Source organism: Topomyia yanbarensis, chromosome 3 (assembly GCF_030247195.1).
Source record: "Topomyia yanbarensis strain Yona2022 chromosome 3, ASM3024719v1, whole genome shotgun sequence".
NCBI classification, from domain to species: Eukaryota; Metazoa; Arthropoda; class Insecta; order Diptera; family Culicidae; genus Topomyia; species Topomyia yanbarensis.
In genome coordinates this window covers 79,590,950-79,609,722 of record NC_080672.1, presented here as the reverse complement: position 1 = coordinate 79,609,722, position 18,773 = coordinate 79,590,950, and the positions used below count along the sequence as shown (strand labels likewise).

General features: G+C 36.9%; 1 protein-coding gene across 2 annotated transcripts in view; it reads right to left on the bottom strand.

Moving 5' to 3' along the window:
- LOC131686776 (ecdysone receptor) overlaps positions 1-18,773 on the bottom strand; it is a 923,983-nt gene that overhangs the window by 721,227 nt on the left and 183,983 nt on the right. For both annotated transcript variants that reach the window (XM_058970770.1, XM_058970771.1), the window contains one exon: positions 12,877-14,057. The gene's annotated coding sequence lies outside the window, so the exon portion shown is untranslated. The remainder of the gene's footprint in view (positions 1-12,876; positions 14,058-18,773) is intronic.

Genomic DNA, 18,773 nt, shown 5'->3' with positions numbered 1-18,773 from the left:
AGAATTGCCTCAATTTTCAGCATAAATGAAAATAAATGTTCCATTCTGTGCATCTATTCCCACCTCAATGATCCAATTATCGCCTCATGGGTGTGCCAATTTCCACCTCATCGAAAAACAATTTAGTTGAAACGCAATGCCTCATATTCCATTTGCGTCGATTCTAACTAGCTATCCAGATCATGGACGCCAACGTGTGATTTGTAAAACGAATCATTCTGCTTTTTTCAGCCGATCAAAACAAACGTAAACATCACGCACATCAATGAAACTCATCAGCTGTTAGTAGAAGAGCGCCCAGAATTGCGCACGCAGAAAAAACCATTCGAAGGTTAGCAACTGGAATGACAAGTTTCACATCACACATTGCTTTCTCACGATCCGAATTGTATGTGCAGATGAAAATAAAATATCTGCAATCAACAATTAGTTGAATAACTTGAAGTAATTGATTACTTATACCTGAAATTGCATTACATTATATTTATAAGTTCATGTTTTGGTTTGGCCGCACTGGTGATTCTTTTCTGTATGATGGATACAAAAAGTTGGTTTTGATTGTGGTAGTGTATCAGCAAAACATGCCAATAATAGGAACCCCCGTATTTAGTTTTATCCTATTATAACACTAGGCCTATTCTAGTGTTTGACGAGTGATTTTAAAGTGAAATTATCGTAAAAAGATTCTCCAGCTAAAATAAAGGTATGTATCAGTGCAATGTTTAGTATATTTGTGCTGGAATAACGAGATATGAGGCGGTAAATGCTGGCTCGTAAGTGTTTATTTTGCTAAGCGCCGTTGCATCCAGTTGCGGTTCACTACGTGAGTGAGGCGGATTAGTAGATATTTCTATAAGGTGATTTTGTTTTAATTAAAAGTTGGATTTAGAGGATAGTTCTAAATACATATGTGCACAACAAATAAAGAACATAACTTGAGCTTATTTTTTCTCACCTGCTTTAGCCAAATCGATAGTGTCATTATCTCATATGCTTGGTTCGAAACCAAGGGGTACGAAATAGGGTAACAATAGGCTCTACTGCCATAATAGGCACATCACCCTAATATGGGGCGGTTCAGATTAAGGCATCGCAATTTTTTTTTCGAATTCTCAAAGGCCCCCCCCCCCCTCTCATATTGTGACAAATGTCAAAGTAAGCTCAGATGCCAAATTTCACATCATTTGGACAATTTTAGACTCCCGCCCACTTCGCGTGAAATTTTTGAAATTGGTGCTATGGGAAAATATTGAGGAAAAATAAATTAAATACTATAACTTTTGAAGTAGCAATCAGAAAATTACAATTTATACATCTTTTTACAGGAAAAAAGGAAGTATTTAAATAAAGATATTCTTGTTTCTAGAAAAATAAGGTAAAATTGGATACTTGGTCATTTTGGTCCCAAAATCACCTATTTTTAAAATAATTTCTGCTCCGTGATACAAACCATACATATTTTGCAGTTTTTCTAATGTGAAAAAAAGCTCAGAAATCGAACGGAATCTTTTTGACCTTTGCCCGAATACGAGAAGTTGGGGTTATAGGGCCTTTTGGGATTCATAATTAATTTTATCATTTTCTCGTGCATATATCTCTATTATTCTTTAATCAATTTTCATAAAATGTAACTTATTGAACGTGGAAAATTCTTGGGAATACAACAAAAATAGATTCGTTAGCGGTAAAATTCAGAAATATCAAATTTTTTGACATTAACTCTACAAATCACATTTTTTTTTTATTAAATGTCCTAATACCTCAACTTCTCCTATTTTTCCAGGAATAAAAACTTTCTTATATGATCCCTAAGGATATTTTACACTATAAGTAATAAATTAATTAGGAATTTTGTTGTTAAATAGAGTTAATATGTGCGATTTTATGATAAAAATATAAAATCAAGACTATATGTCAGATAATTTGATGTTTCTGAATTTTACCGGTAACGAATCTCTTTTTATTTTGTTCCTAAAGATTTTCCACGTTCAACAAGGCACAATTTATTGAAATTAGTTGAAGAATAATAGAGATATAAGCACGAGAAAACGATAAAATTTAATATGAATGACAAAAGGCCTTATAACCCCAACTTCTTGTATTTGGACAAAAATCAAAAAGGTTCTGTTCGATTTCTGAGATTTTTTCACATTGGAAAAACTGTAAAATATGTATGATTTGCATTACGGGCCAGATAAATTATTAAAAATAGGTGATTTTGGGGCCAAAATGACCCAGTACCCCACTTTCCCTTATTTTTCTAGAAACAGGAATACCTCTATTCGAATACTAATGTTATTTCCTTTAAAAAGAGGTATAAATTGCAATTTTTTGATTGCTACTTCAAAGTTATTGCATTTAATTTATTTTTCCTCCATATTTTCCCAAAGCACCAATTTCAGCTAACTTTGACATTTGTCACAATATGAGATAATGAAGTACCTTTGAGGATTCAAAAAAAAATAATTTTTTGCGATGCCCTAGTTCAGATATTAATTTGAGAGGCACCAAATTGTCGGAATACTTAAGTAGTACAAATCTGCACATACGTGGGAAATCGCCAAACTTTTGCATAAGCTGTCAGAAAAGAGGTGTTAGATGTAACTCTCTGCTCTGGTGGAATGACGCATGAGTAACTGGCTCCTACCCAAGGAGCACGAACCGTCGTTATCATATCATATCGTTTTTGATCATTTAAACGTTTCGATACTCTCCACATATTGTAATTCCAACTCTACGAATTGGGACCTCCACGAAGAGGGCTTGGCGACTAGGTTTCATGGGTATTTTTCGACGATTGAATCTCCAAGTGACTTGGACGGATAAAACAAACTCACTTATAGTAGCGGCATGCCAAGAGGCTCATTTTTTGGCATTTTCTCGAAGAATTGTGTCAACCGAATCGATCAAATGGGCGATGGATCCGTATAAGACCGGAAAAAGATAAAATCATTACAGTTCCACTTCAAAGAAGATATGAATACTTCAAGCATAATTTAAAAAAAAATTCTTACTTGTAGTCTTCCAAAAAATACATTCCATTAACGTGGTGGGAAATATACCTGGATGTAACTCACAATGATTGTTGGAAAAATTGTCACGGGCACGAACTTTGCGCAAAGATGCTACGCCTGTAATTCAAAAAGTTTTTCGCAGATCCATTAACTAGTTGGGAAACTGCTGGAATAAATCGTGTTTTGATTGAAAGCATGATAAACAGCTAAATAACCTATAGTTACAACCTGGCCCTGCCAGGAACACCCCAGTCCCTGGGTCCAGCGGTTATAATCTTTCATGAAACGCAACACACCGAGGTTTCGAAGGAGCTTGATGAAGGGAAAAAAAGAGGACATTTTGAGGGAAATATATACCAAAACTCAACTCTTGACCTGACGGTATTTAGTTCGTTGGGGTACGTTGGTATACGGACGAACATACCACTAACGAACTGCGAACCGTTGCGAGTGACATTGGAGAAGGAGCTCCAAAATACAATCGTGCGTCGCCAGGACAACCGACAGTCGTTTTCGAGACACTGCTTGCGCTCAATCGTCAGAACTCTCGTCCATTCCAAATATCATTTTCCCAGAGCAATTTTTCACCTGCTCCATTTAACCGCTAGTCCTGCGAAGCCCGCTCATTTGCGATTAACGAGTAACGTGCATTACAAATGCCAACACCAGTTCGAAAATATGGTTTACCTATGCAACAAATGCCTGTTGGTTATAAGCGCTACGGCTGTTTTTCACCATGGAAACGACTATTTTTTCGCGAGTATGCAAACCCATTCTTTATTGACATGCAATTTAGCATTATCTATTCACATGGAATTTAGCACATTACCGCGAATCCTGGATGTTTTCCGGCATTGCTCACATCGGGTGTTGTGCCCGACGGCGACTTCGAGAACGGCTGCGGCGTCGGCGAGGAGCAGCCGCTTGTCTGGACTGGGACCGAGCTCGGGATCGGGATCGAGCTGGAGAGCGACGGCGACGACGTGCCGCATCCATCGGTTCCTGGTAATCTTCCCGTTGGTCGGCTCTGCGTTGGTTGGTCTGAGTATAGGAAAAAGAATCGCATTTTGGAGAGTTAAAGTTAGAGCAACGTTTCGTTACTGTAAAAAACTTACCAATCGATCCATATTGATTTTCCGCAATTAATTTCTTACTTCCGAAGTACGGGAAGGAATTTCAGGAAATATCTCGAAGTTGTTCGAGAATTTTCAAGTTTGCAGCTCGGCTTAATTTTGATCCGCAAAATATTGCTTCTTGTATCGGGGCCAGTTCGAATGAGAATGGGTTTTTGACGAAGTATTTTCACACTCTGCCTACTGCGATGATTATTTTTTTTATTTTCTGCAACGCGTCAAATGTGATGGTACGCTTCAATAGGGGTGTGCAATAGAGCACTCTAGTTCCCAGTTAAACTCATTCCGGAACCGGTTCGAATTTCTGAGTGGAGTCATTATGGTTTCCAAATCAAATCCAACAACCGATTCCGAATCAATCGGATTCATGATGGCGCGAACACGGACGTTTGTGGGTTCAGACTTGAGTCCGCGTTTGTAAATTTATAGGTGCTAAAACGTTCATTTAATTACCGGGATGTTCTAATGTTGGCGAGATTACGGGTGTAAGTATGGGTTAATGATCGCAATTACGCGACGACGTGTTGATATTGACCAGGTTTGTATTATCGCAAAGGCCACGAGCGGTTGTGCGATTGGAATTTGAGAGATTGTAAGTATACATGAGAAAAAATATAGCCTGCCGAACAATGATAAAAAAGATGCAAAGAGATTAAGCAGAAGCGTATAAATTGACCGAGATTATTTTTGGTATGCATGAGTAGTCGAAACGCAAACTAAAGGAACAAGGAACAAACTAATGAAGCGGAACAAATGTAACGCAATCAAGCTACTTGAACTCATTTAGGATATCTAAGAAACACATTAGATTGCCAGCAAATGTATTTCGTCGGACTATGCTGACCGGGAATGGATGATACCCACAATTTCATCATATATGCCACATCTACATCCATTCGCTGACCCATCTGATACTCCCCTTCCACCTTGTAATTGTTTCTGTCATCGCCAGACATATTTTCGATTTGTACTGAGCAGCTTCGGTATGTCTCCAACGGACTTTTGTTTTGACAGATTAAAATAATGAAACCGTTTTACAAAGCCTCCATTAACAAGAGGGGATAATATAATATTCGTAAGATTGGAGGGGTTATTTGGCGTTATTTTTTATAATATTACAGTTCAGGATTCTTAAGAGGAAGATTATTGGAGCAATTGAATATTAACTAAGGGGAACAATTTACAAATAATATTTAAACAAGAAATGACTAGAAGAATGGTTGAATTTTATTATTTTATAAGCAGTGGTACAGTTGGGCATTTCTTAACGAGATTATGTATTAAATATGCGTGGGGAATACGTTTAGGGGTGGCGGTGGAGTGTGAATTCCTACATCAGATGCGGATCCGCAACACACCGAGTTGGGTGTGTAATGTTTGTGCTGTAGGTCCCGTTTCGTTGATTCATTCGACAGAGATGTTTCGTGTCACCTTCAAGTCACATCAAACCATCGTTGGTGTACGGTACAGGTGGAAGAGGCGCTTCTAAGAATGAAAAGAACAATAAACGGGGCAGTTAAAACTATAGGATATTGATGGGTTTTAGGAAGGTGTATACGATGGACATCTAGAGGAGGTCACGGCTTGGCAGTACATCTCGATCCAACCGGGACACTGGGTGATCTTTCTCGGGCCCGAAGAGAATCCAACAGTTGAGATATGGTAGAACAGCACTCGGAGCATGCACAAACGTGTAAAGATTAGACATGAAATGAGAGATTTTCGGGATAATGCTTCTGCAATATATGAAATATTTAAAGCTGTAAAAATACGGTCCACGATGTCAGAAAATTTTATTAATCTAGCGCTAGTTTCATTCTACGGTTGAAATATGGAAACACTTGGGGTTTTTGATGTCTCAGAAAGTGCAGGGAACTCCTTTTCTGAGCTCAGGTTTCTGAGACCAGAAGCTACTTGCTTCGGTTTTGCATCATGGAAGTACTACATGAGCTGGTATTTTTGGAGGAACTTAAAGAACATCTTCTGGCCTTTACCATGAAGTTTAGAAGAGGAAATGTTCTTCCTTTTTCTATTGCTTTTGGGTACAGCAGAAGATGTTCCAACCTGGGGTTCATCACAGTCGTCTAAATTAGTAGGTAAGTTAGTATAGATGTTCACAGGGTCCGATGGCGTAGCTATTTTTGGCATTTCTGTGAAAGATCGCTTAGAGCGTCTCTGAAAGAAACGCTGAAGTTACTTGTACGCGGGACATGTAAAGAGATCATGTGGATTTCCCCCACTGTATACACGTTTCAACATCCCTTTTACAGCAATCATCCACATGATTCCCATTACATTTCCCACAAAGAACCGTATTGATACAATGGCTGTGTGTCCCAGTCTTTTGTAATTAGTGCAGTTCATGACCAGCGGCACAAAAAAGCGAAAAGGTAGACGAACATTGTCAAAGTGAAGGCAGTTGGGTAGAGCAGACCCGGCGAAGATCACCCGATAAGAGTCTGAGTGGACATATGTCCTCTTCCTGCCAACTGGGACCGATACTGAATGCAATCGTTTGCAGTCCATTACCTTCACTGGCTAAAGCATGGGGTCTTTAAAATAGCCAATCCCGTGTTCCAGCAGATCCATGCAATTTAAACTCGAATCGGTTACGACTCCCTCACATTCGACTCGATTAGCTGGTACATATACTCTGTACTCCTTCGAAAAAGGTCCGTGGCCAGCAATATCCTTTACCCGCTTCGAGCTATTTTATTTATCGGGGTCGAACTTTCGATATTTCTGTCACAACCGAATATCGTTCAGTGAGAGCTTGACAAATCTGCAAACGGACTTTAAAAAAGGTTTTTGGTCCGCAAGAAGATTAGGAACGGTCCAATTGAGGATGCCGGGTACAATTTCAGTCGGGGAGTCCACCGGGACTAATTATAGTTAGGTATAGTGCCCTTCATATATAAAGACGGTTTTAAACCATTTTTCTCCTTGGGGAGTAATATAACATTTGCTAGCATTCGTCTGCTTAGCTGCGGACAAGGTTCGATTTCAGTAGGTCTCATCACCTACGGGACATCGTAAAGTAAAAGTCGTTTACACTGTTCACAAGTAGTGTTGCCAATCTTGGACTAAGCGTCAGTCCGGTGCATTGGTCAAGTGCCGTGGTTCTGAAGAGACGAAGTCGAAACGCAAACACCTGGACTAATTATTGGGTCGATTTTAGTTCGATATCCATGAGACGAATCATTGTCAGGGGAAGTCATTTTTTGCACTGCTCTATTGTCCAGTGCGGGATGGTATTAGAGAAAAAAATGAAAAATGTAATATTATAGCGATACTTAACTTGTAAATGTAACGGTATCTAGGAGGATTATAAGAAAAGAACGACTGGTGCTTCACTCCTCAGTTGGCCGAATAACGGTTGACGTGCACACGCAAAAGAATTAAATTCCGAAACTTCAAAAAGGCGGAGAACGAGCATCTTGAAAGCGCTTAGCACTATTCATTATTGCGAACTATGATGATCGACTTATCGGTTCGAGAGTCACCGAACGAATGATCTGAAATATTTGTTAATGTCCAATCTAACTCGATGTTCCTGGCGTAATTGTGTAGGTTTAGGAGGACAAAACTATTTTTTGTCGGCTGTTTCCCTATAAATAGTTTTTGCATTTTAGTGTAGAGCGGAGCCACTTGGGGAAACAAATTTCATATAACATTTTTCTTGGCAAATAACATATTTGAAAAAAAAAAGCGAGAAAATTTACACAATAAGAAATTTATTTTTATTATTATTTGTAATAGATTTAAGCAATTCATTTGGTTTCTTATAAAATATTTTAATTAACTGGATAATATGGATGCTTGAAGATGAAAATTAAAAAAAAACTTTTAAAACTCTTAGTCTCTTTATTGAATTTTGAATGAAATGTACGATCATATATGTCATTTGAAAACAAGAAACGCCTGTTTTAGGATGGTGTTGAAAATTCATATATTTCTGATGGAAAACATCGAATCAAAGTCCAAAAATATACACAAATTAGATCCAGGAAATAATCTCCCCCCTTATCTCCCTCAAATGTCAACTACGCCCGTCTTCGGAGCAGTTTGTGGACATTACAAGCCCTTTTATATGGTGTTGTGTTTTTAATGATTAATCTCCCTAAAAGTGAGATATATTCATTACCTTTCTTGTAAGCACATATATTAGGATTCTGTCTTAGGCAAAGTTGTAGAGCAGGCTTTCACCAATAACTTTACTGAAGACTCAAAGTCTTTATCTTCATTATTTTCAACATTATTACTTGTTGTTTGTGGATGACCTCTTAAATGTCCGATGATATGTTAATGTAATAACATATCATCCTGACACAGAGGGTTTGTTCCGTAAAAAAAAAAATCAATTATAGAAATAGACAACTTTCTATATAAAAAATTGACTGATCGCGTGTACTTTCGAAGTAACTCGGAAATTTTGAAAAATATAGTGTTACAAATAGTCATTTCTTATCAAAAATACAAATATGGATACTTATCAAAAACAGCAATGTCTATCATTTGCTGCAGCGCTGACAGTGAGTAATCCTCCTAAAAGTGAGTATATTTTTGTTGAACACACTAAGTATCTGCTTTAAATGCTTTAGCTTTAAATCGTTATATTTGGATACCCCCAAACACATTTTTTTAAATATTTTTTCAATCTTCATCCCTACAAATTTCATATATTTTATGAAGTTATTCCAATTGTCAAAATACACAATTTCTAGTATTTTCGAAGATATTGGACATTTTTTGAAGAACAATAGTTGAGTTTTATGGAGTAGATATAGCATTTCTAATTACAACTAGAGGTAGCTGCCCCTTTTTCGCCGTTCGAAATTTCTTGCTTTTGACATGTTAGCTAATTTTATCAAAAAATAGCCCGATAACTTCACACTACTTAGCGCCGCCTACAAGGTCATCTCTCAAATTCTTTGCCGTCGATTGTCACCATTTGCAAGGGAGTTCGTGGGGCACTACCAAGCGGGATTCATGGGTTTCAAACGCGTTTTTTTAAATCCCTTTTCAAACCACGAGCTTTGAAATATTCACAGCATATTTTAAATTATTTTCTCCAGCGACGTACGAAGGATTTTAGTTAATAAATGATGTCTGTATCGTTTTTCTTGGGTCGTCAAACGGTGGGATAACAAAATTCTCACAAGTTTCCTATCTCATGCCTCCACGCGAGTCTAAGTCTATTGATGACATTTGGTCCTTAGACCGGCGACGACTGAGTGCTATCAGCCTTCTGCCGATAGTAGCAGAATGAGAGGGTGCGAACAGATCTAGTCGTATACTTGTATTCTACAAACAATCCGATATGAAAAATAAGGAATACTTTCCTTGATTTATAATATCTCGCGCTATTTTTGCCTGTATAATGTGTTATCACTCGATAGTTTTCAAGCCAATAAATATATCGTAGAGAAGAAGTAGCGAATTCTGTCCAAATACTGTTGCAATAAATAGTGATCCGGCCCATTACGTAGATCAGATTAGCTTTTTTAGGCAATACTCCTACGGTCGGCTGTGTGGAGTTCAAATTGCTTTTGTTCAGGGAACATAATATACTCTCGGTAGCCGGCTGCCCAGAGTTTAAAAAGAACCAAAAACATAACAAGATCTTCTCTTTTTCGAGTGATCGTGCACTCGAAGACTAACTAAACAACTACCTAATAAAATATGCTTTACAGGTTGCATCGCTTGCTTGGAGCGAATCCTAGACCTGATACCCTTCCAAACTACCAACTCCGCGACACCTATGGAAGAGTCTGATGAATCGTCGTCCTTCCGTTAAGTAGGTGGAGCATCAACACTTCCTGTCTACCTTATCCTTTATTCTTCCCCGTGAACGATGGAGATGGGGGCGGCCGGCAATGATGGCTATCATCCTGTTGAGGTTTTAATATGGGTCGGATTGGTATGAATTTCTACTTACCATTTCCTAAGCAACTCTTATTAGATAATCAGCAAACATGATGAAGTCAGTGTGCAATCCACCAAAATCATCGTCACAACGCAACGCAACTACCAAGCGGGATTCATGGGTTCTCGCGCCACCACGGACCAAATATTCACGATTCCGCAGGTTCTGCAGAAGTACCGCGAATACAACGTACCCACACATCATTTGTTCATCGGTTTCAAATCGGTATATGACACGATCGATCGAGATCAGCTATGCCAGATAATGCACGAGTACTGTTTTCCGGATAAGCTAACATGATTAGACAAAGCTACGACGGATCGGGTGATATACGTTGTTCGAGTATCAGGGACACTCTCGAGTTCCTTTGAATCTACGGCAAGTTGATGGTCTAGCGTGCCTGCTGTTCAACGTTGCGTTAGAAGGTGTAATAAGAAGAGCGGGGATAGACACGAGTGGCACGATCTTTAGAAAGTCCGTCCAGCTTCTTGGCTTCGCCGACGACATTGACATAATGGCACGGAACTTTGAGGCGATGTCGGAAACGTACATCAGACTGAAGGCTGAAGCCAGCAGGATAGGACTTGCCATCAATGTTTCGAAGACAAAATACATGAGAGGAAGAGGTTCTAGAGACGACATTGTGGACCTCCTATACCGAGTTCGGGTATGACGGTGACGAAAACGAGGTGGTCGACGAATTCGTGTATTTTGGGCTCACTGGTAACCGCCGACAATGTTAACAGCAGAGAAATTTAGAGACGGATCTTGGCGGGAAATCGTGCCTACTTTGGACTTCGGAGAACGCTTCGGTCGAACAAAATTCGCTGCCGCACGAAATTGATTATCTACAAGACGCTGACTAGACCGGTGGTCCTCTACGGTCACGAGACCTGGAATATGCTCGTTGAGGAGCAACGCGCCCTTGGCGTTTTCGAACGAAAGGTGTTGCCTACCATCTATGGTGGGGTGCAGATGTCAGACGGAACGTGGCGCAGGCGAATGAACCATGAGTTGCATCAGCTGCTGGAAGAACCTTGCATCGCGCATACCGCAAAAATAGGACGTTTACGTTGGGCTAGACACGTCGTAAGAATGTCGGATGACGACCCGGTGAAGATGGTTTTTGAGGGCGTCCCTACACGAACAAGAAGACGCACACGCGCGCACAGCGAGTAAGGTGGATCGACCAGATAGAGGACGACCAGCGGACCCTTCGAAGACTGCGACAACAAGGCTCTAACCTGAAGGTAAGTGGTAAGTGAGCCCAGTAACTTCTAAGCAGGGATGCCACATTGAAATCTGTGTTTCGGCCAAAAAAAAATAAGAGGCCAGTCATAAATAACGGTCTATAACTTCGAGTGTACTATCAATAGAAAGTTTGGTCTTCAGTAAAGTTGTTTGCAAAACAAGTTCTTTAACATATCTGAAGATTTCATACTTTAAAAAAATGGTAAAAAATTTCATTATAAAACATCCCAGAAGTAATTATTGCTGTACGCTTTACCGTTTTTGAGTGAATTTAAATTTTCGCGCGTTTTTGGCGATAACACCCTGTGCCTCGCGTCAAAACGATTAAGAATTATTGTGTTGACTTTTTATAGACACGACGTCTTTATCCACACTTCCGGCGCAGTGGATGCCTTGTGGTTTACGATACTCCAAAAATTAATGTCATGCTGTTGATCAAAGGTTCGAAAAAAATATTTATTGGGCAAGCAATTTGTAGCAGATGATTTAACAGGGAGATATATTCACGTTCACGTTCGAAATTAAATATCTGAGTATTCCAAAATTTAATAGTTTCATGGAAAACGATTGCACTACGGAGATAAGAGCAATGCAGCGTCTGTGTAATATGGCTGCCAAACTTAGTGTAAAGTTAGCGAAGACTACGACGAAATTAAAGGTTCTGAAACTAGTAGATCCAGTTAATCGCATCTTTAAAAAAAGTTAAAAATATTATCCAGTCTAAAAATCGAATATCGAAGGAAATCCAACTCAAAATACACACCCTCTTGAAAAAGCCGTGTTGTTCCTTTTGACCGAACCGTGAAGGGATAATTTGCAGAAATGCTTGCCAAATTCGCCACTTCCGGCTGCGTTCCGCGCGCCGGTCCACAATTTAGGTAGGCTGCTGACGCCGGCTGGTCTGGTCCAGTTTTTTGTTTCGTTTCCATTTTACACTTTTGTCAAACGCACGCTTCTCCATCGGAGCAGCAAAGGGCTGCTCAAGGGGCAGCTTATATGACTGATCCGGCGTTTGAGCATTGTACTACAATATCATACTCTCCGAAACGGGAGAGGGATAATCAATAATCTACCCACTCTGTTGGACGTGTTTGTATAGTAAAGATCTCACATTGAAGGTTAGGCTGTAATTTGGTTGTCCCACTTTAGATTAACCAATGATACTAAGACGGAGGTATGCCTCTAACTTGTAATGAATTCAATCCAGTCTGACGAGAGATTTTTCTGCTAGAACAATCGAAATGAATCAGTTCAGTGAAGTTATGGACTCCTACCCCTCGTTTTATTCGATTTGTCTCGCCTATCAAGTGTTTCGTGTTGTCAGGCTTTCCACAGAAATCGGTACTAATTGAATGGAATGTGCAAAGCCATAACCCAAATCTCTTGGAATATTTACGTAGAAGAAAAACAGCCATAACAGTTTTTTTTTTGTATTCATGCTATTTGATTGGCTAGCTCAACCCAACACTGGGCGTAAAAATGTCCAGAAGCATATCGCAATCCCTCATAAATAAATATCAACTAAACTGACAATAGGTTGAACAACACTTACCTTGTATTAACGTCCCACGCGGTCCAACGGCGAAATACGCGATCGGTTTAAAATTCAACGTTATAAAATATCTCCAATTACCAACCACATACCACTGCGCTGAGGTCTCTTTCTTTCTTCTGTTCCCTTCACCTCAAACCATTGCGAGTTGTTTGACCATAAATTCGGGCGGAGGTAACCACCAACCTTTTAAATTAGCACTTGATGCCGGCAGTCGATGGCAGCAAGTCGACGATAAACCACTCGTAAATTTTCACTTATTTTCTTTTTTTTCACGCAGCAAGACAACAGCAAACACAAGCACTAGACTTTGTAAACTCGATACGTAACGGTAACAAACTCACACAGATACAGATACGCGCGAACACACTGGCATCCTTCTTTTTTTTTTCGTTTTCAGCTTTGTTTACCTTAGGACATTTACTTTTGTGTTTGCGTTTTCCACCACCTGAATACCTTTTCTTACTTCCTCTGGATTTTTTTTTATTGACTAACGATTGATTGTGATGGGTTTTGCTTTGTAGTACAACTATAAACTGTTTTCCTCTGTCGTACACCTCGAACGATTACTTTCCACACGCAACTGTTACACACGCACACGAACGCTGTGGGAATGTAAGTAACACTAAACAACACTGGACTAACAACAAACTAGCTGACTGACTGACTGACTGACTGACCGACTGGATATACTGGGTTAACGATATTAATGTCTGGGATTCTTTTCTTCTCCACTTGGTGTTTCCGTTTGCTCGGGCTTCGACAGAATAATATTTTCCTTACTATTTATTCGAATGTTGGAGATTCACTTGAGAAAAAAAAAACGAACATCGAATTATGCTTTCACTTATTTTGCTATACTAGAGAGGTTGTGCTGGACTTTTATTAATGCTTTCTTTCCTCTTCGCTAGATTGTAGAAGCACTGGTTAGACACTTATGACACACGATTAAAAGACTTTTGAATGAGATTTTGCTGGATATTCTTAACGCATCTACACAGGTATGAACATTGAAATGGTATTAATGCTTCTGGTTATTTGCTTCTTAAATATCAAACACCGATCACGGTTTTTTTCTTGTTTCACGAACCGGTTAAGTACACTGGCAAAACTGGGTGATTTGCTTCGGGTTTTGCTTTTGTTGCTTCACTGATGGCAGCACTGGAGGTTGGAAGTGTATTCTGAAAAAAATGGAAGAAACGGAGAACAACGTTAGCTACGGTTTTATCAATATTTTGGTTAGATGTCAGATGGAAGTAGAACATTGGGAAATGGAAAAAGATTAGATATGTTGTTCGCCCCAGGATGCGATATGAACATACGAAATTCCATATGGTGCTTGGTTTAGCGAACGACATCGACACCATTGGCATCGATCGTAGAGCAGTGAAAGAGTCGTTTTTCTCATTTAAAAACGGGAGACTACAATAATCGGACTGATTAGAAATTTTGGATAAAAAACATATATACGGAGAGATCGAGTGCGGGTTGGTTCTGAGCAAAAATGCACCGTTTTGTCCTGAAGATAAGGTACAAACCTTTGAAGCGCTGATATCAACCCGTAACCAAAAAAAAAACAATTCTCGATAATCTAAAATTAATATACGAAGGATCACCATCTGCTGTTCGACCCCAAGCAAAACTTACACATTTGTGCGCGCTTGAGACAGCATTAATCAGATTAAAAGTGATGTAGCGTTCATTTAATCATTGGGGCGTTTTTGTGTTGGTGAAATCTCGAGCGTGGTTGTGCATGTATGATCGCGATTGCATGTTCGTCTTTGAATATCATCGCGTAGGGCTCGGGCGTTTGTAAGTTAACGTGTTCGATGGCTTGGACGTTTGTACGTCGCGTGTGCTAGCGTGTATGCAACTTCGTGTGTAGAATTTCGATTTTATTCGTATATTTAATACTTAAATTTCAGTGTACGGTTCAGATACTAGAAAAGAGTGAGTTCTTTCATATCACTAGAGTTCCCGGTCATGTCGCCATGGAACGTGTTGTCTAGTGGATATGGGCGTCATTGCTAGGGCAGAATATGGGGACTTCCGAACGTAACTGATTCATGATCGTGCGATCACTTTTGTGGGTTCAATTTTGAGACCGCGTTTGTAAATTTACAAGTACTGAATAGTTCACTTATTTATCTGAGTGTTATCCTATTAGCGAGACAGCGGGCGTAGGTGCGCGTGGATGATCGCGAAGGGCTCGAGCGTTTGTATGTTACCGTATTTATCGCGTGTGCTAGCGTGTATGTATCTTTGCGTGCATAAATTCGACGTCATAACCGTGGGACCATTCGCATATTCGTGTTGGTTCTTGAATGATCGCGCGGATCGTGAATCTGATACTTAATGTTTTAGTATGGTTCAGATACTAGAAGAGAAGTCTAGGGAATATGAGCATCATTTTTTTATTGATCCAACTGAAAGCATGGACCTAGGCTGCTAGGACCGAAGGTAAAGATTTCTGGACGTGACCAACTCATTATCTGTGCTGACAAGTGCGTTTGTGGGTTCCCGCTTTCAAAAATTATTCTCAATTTTACAATATTTTGTAAATTTTACAAATTCTAATTTTTTTTGGGAATCCATATAATTTTTTGAACTACATGGATTAAGGGAGTACTCTTATATAATTCTGCAAAAAGTACCTAATGCATGATAGTAAAATGACTTAGACATGCGCGCTATTCTGCAAAATGTTTATTAAGGTTTCATCAATAAAATAAAAATTTTCAAGTGTAATGTGTAAAAAATGGCGTCCAAAATGCCCAATTCAGCAAAAGGTGTTTTGAAAACCAATCTCATCTTCGGGCACGATACAGGTCACAATTCGTCGTCTACCAGCAGCAAACCAAAACGATCTTGAAGATTACATTCCGTAGAGGCCCCAACCTAAAAACTGTAAAAAATCGTTAATGATCAAAATGTTTCGATGTTGTAGGTTACAGCGCCCGAGAATGTTATCTTTTTTATACTGGCAAAACCCGAAGTTGATTGGTTGAATGGTTCAAAAACGTGAATGGCCGCAGATTTGACAATTCTTGTTCTGAGTAAGCCGCAATTTTGGGCGCCATTTTTGACACAATTAATAGACAATTTTTATTTTAATAAGCATTTTGCAGAATAGCGCACAATTCAATATTAATAATTAGGTACTTTTTGCCACAATTATATAAGAGGAACTCCTTAAACCAATATATTTCACAATATAGGGGCTTTCAGGAATTTTGGGGCTTTTGGGATGTATAATTTAGGGATTTGAGAGAATATTGCATATGTCATACAATTTAGAATTCTTGTAAATTTTGGATTTTATAGAAATTTTTAGAATTTATATAATTTTGAAAATTTTAGCCATTCAAGGAGTTAGAGGGAATTACAGTAACATTATATTGAATTTTTTGGTATTGTGTGAAATTTAGTATATTTTTGAAATTTTGGGAAATTACTTTATTTTGGAAATATTGGAAATTTTAGGAATTTTTCAAACACAATTATGTATGTTAAGAATTTGAGAAATTTTGAAAATTTTTGGCAATTTGAATATTTTAACAATTTTAGGAATTTTCGAAATTTGGAAATTTTAGTCAAGAATTTTCGATTTTTTTGGAATTTGAGGTATTTTATGAGTTATTTAAAACTTTCGTTATTTCAAGTTTAAGTATTTTAAAAATGCTGGCATTTTTGAAAGTTTTAGGAGTTTTGAGAAATTAATTATTCTTGGGGAAGTTAAAAGTTTTAAGCTTTCCAGCAATTTGCAATATGTCAGAATTTTTTGGAATTTCATAAATGTATAGTTTTAGGGATTTGAGAGAATGTTGCATATGTTACACAATTTAGGATTTTTGTAAGTTTTATATTTTATAGAAAAAAATGAGATTTTTTGTATTAACTTTTCCATGAAATTTTTGATATTTTTGGAATGTTAGGAATTCAAATAATTTTAGGAATCATTCTAGGAGTTTTGGGAATTACAATTAGATTATTTTGAATTTTTCTTTGGGATTGCGGCAAATTTACATTTATATTGGGAATTTTAGGAATACGATTATGTATGTTAAGAATTTCAGAAATTTTGGAATTTGAGGTATTTTAGGATTTCTTTTAAACTTTTGTTGTATAAAGTTTTTATGGAATTTCAAGTATTTTAAAAATGCTAGCGACTTTGAAAGTATCAGGAATTTTGAAAAATTAATTAATTTTGGGAATCTTAGATATTATTGGAGTTTTAAGATTTGTAGAGTTTTCAATAGTTTACAATTTTTTGGAATGTTATGATTTCTTAATTGTTAGGAATTTGCAGGTATTTAAATAATAAAAAGCATTAAAAAACTTTCAAGAGTGTTACGAATTTTCTAGATTTTTTTGGAATTCGGAATTATTAAACTTTTAGGAATCTCACAATTCATAGTATTTTAAAAAGATTTTGAAATTTTACAAATTTCTAATGCAAGAAATTTTGGTAATTTTACAAATTTTACATATTTTACAATTTTTACAAATTTTACACATTTTACAAAATTTACATATTTCCCAAAATTTACACATTTCTCAAAATTTACCAATTTCTATAAATTTTGCCAATTTTGTAAAGTGTGTTAACTTTACAAAATTTAGTCTAATTGAACCTTTATTGTAAATTTTATAAATTTTCAAAAATAGGAGGAATTTTGGAAATTTTAGTAAATTTAGGACATTTTGATATATTATTAGAGTTTTAGAAATTTCAGGAATAAACGGTATTTTAGGAATTTTTACGCTTTCATTATTTTAGGAATTTTCGGAATTTTACAGACAAGACGAATTCTAAAAAGCCTGCGATTTTGAAAGTTTTAGGAATTTAAAGAATTAATGAATCATCGAAATGTTAATAGTTTTAAGATTTGCTAGAATATATTTCCGATTTTTTTATAATTTTTGGATCTTCCTAGCTTTTCAAATATTTGAAAATTTAGCAAACTTGTTGTGATTTAGCAATTTTACCCTTTTTTGAGAATTTCTTGATTGTTAGGAATTTTTAGGAATTTCAATAATTATAGAAATTTTAAAAATCTCAATAGCTTTACGAATTTGAATATCTTTAAAAATTTTGAAAATTCCGATTCAAGAATTTTTTTTCTAAAAGTGTTACAAGTTTCATAAATTTTACAGATCTGTTAAAAGTATCCCTAATAAACATCTTATGATCCAAGAGCCTAACGACCTGTTCAGGGTATCATCCAAACAATATGTGGAATCGTTGGGTTAAAGTTCGTGTATAATTTTTTTTTATTAGGGATTATACATTTTACAAACAAATTCCACAAATTTCTGCAAATTTAATAAATTTTGAACATTTCAAACCTAACAATTTTTTGTCATTTCCACAAACTTTACAAATGGTTTTTTTTGTTGTAAATTTACAAAAATGTAAAATGTAAATTTTAAAAATGTTCGTTAATTTTGCAATTTATTGTAAATTTACAATTTTATGTAATTTTGAAAAAAAGGTAAATGTCATAAGTTGCCGCAAAATTTGAAAATTTTCTAAATATTGGATTTTATTTTGTAAATTTCATGATTTTTTAGCAAATTTCAGAAATTTTTGGAAATTTTACGAATTTTACAAATTTTACCAATTTTACATATTTCACATATTTTGCACATTTCACATAGTTTGCATATTTTTCCGGTTCTACATGTTTTCCAAATATTTCTCAAATTTCACAATTTTCTTTTAAATTTTGCAATGTTAAAAAATTATGGTAAATTTCACATATATTTATAAATTTTAGTCTATTTAACCTTTATTGTGAATTTTACAGATTTTCAAAAATATGAGTCAATTGGTAATTTTAGTCTATTTGGGAATTTTTGATATATTTTTATAGTTTGAGAAATTTAAGGTATTT